Here is a 1,166-nt window from a genome sequence, read left to right as displayed (position 1 = left end):
ACCAATAATCAGAAGGCAGAAGCCCCATGTGCTTTACTCACCGGTGTACTTCCCAGTCCCTTTAAAAAGCAGTGCCTATCACGGCGCTGACTCTCAGCAAATATCTGTTAAAATAGTGGTCAGTCACTTGGCTAGTTTTGAGTCACTCCTTCATTGCCATCCTCTTCTCTTGGTATTTTAGAGAAAATAAACGTCAATTATCTCGTTTTCCCGGATGAATGAAGGGGCCAGCCAGGTGAGGCCGATGATGGGTCGCTGGCCTCTTTAAGCCGGGGCGGTGCGGGGCGCGGGGCGTGGGCCGCGGAAGTAACACCGCCAAGTGTAAGTAATCGGAGCGGGGTCGCCGGGGCCTGAGCCCGGCGCCCACGTGCCGGCTGCAGCGCGCGGAGAGGGCGGGTCCCCGGGAAGGCGATCCCCGGCGGCCGGACGTGCTCGCGCCCGTGGCTGCCCGGCCCGCGCCGCGGCCGCCGGGTCCGGGAGCGAGCGCACGTGCGCCCGCCGGACCTGAGCGGAGGGAGCGCCGGGCACTCGCGCGGGCATGGAGGGCGAGGCGCTGTTTAGGGGTAGGGAGAGGTGCGGGGCGAGCTGCGCCCCGGGAGGGGAGAGCAGAGCAGGGCAGGAGAGGCGGTGAGGGACGTGGAGGAGAGAGGGAGGCTTCCGAGCTAGGTAAGCGCTAGAGGAGGCGGGCCGCTCGGGGCTGGCAGGAAGGGGGCGGGGCCGGGCGCGGCTGGGCGGGGCCGGGGGCAGCGGCATAAAAGCGCGGCGGGCCCGCGTGGCGGGTGGATCCTGCGGCCCGGTCGGAGCGCGCACGCGTGCAGTCGGGCCGGCGTGGGTGGTGGTCGGCGGTCCCCTGCGCCGCACAGTCGGGCCCTGCACCGGCCCACCCGCCCCCGCAGCGCGAGCTCTGCTTTGTCGCGCGGCCTCGCGGCCGCCGAGCCCAAACCCCCACCGCAGGCCCCTCCCCGCCTCTGCGTGAGGGGGCGGGGCACGGCGCATGCGTCGGCCGTCCCTCCGCGCTCTGAGCTCGCGGGCGGCCGCGTCAGCCGAACCCGACGCAGTGACGCTTTACGTCGCCGTAAGTGACGCGCAGGTCCGGGCCGCTCCTCCTTCCTTGAGTGAGTGCCGGCCGGGTCGGGGCGGGGGAGGAGAGGGGGGGCGGTCGGGGA

This window comes from Furipterus horrens, unplaced genomic scaffold (assembly GCF_987537825.1).
Source record: "Furipterus horrens unplaced genomic scaffold, mFurHor1.1.pri manual_scaffold_5, whole genome shotgun sequence".
NCBI classification, from domain to species: Eukaryota; Metazoa; Chordata; class Mammalia; order Chiroptera; family Furipteridae; genus Furipterus; species Furipterus horrens.
Note: the sequence above shows the minus strand (reverse complement) of the source record.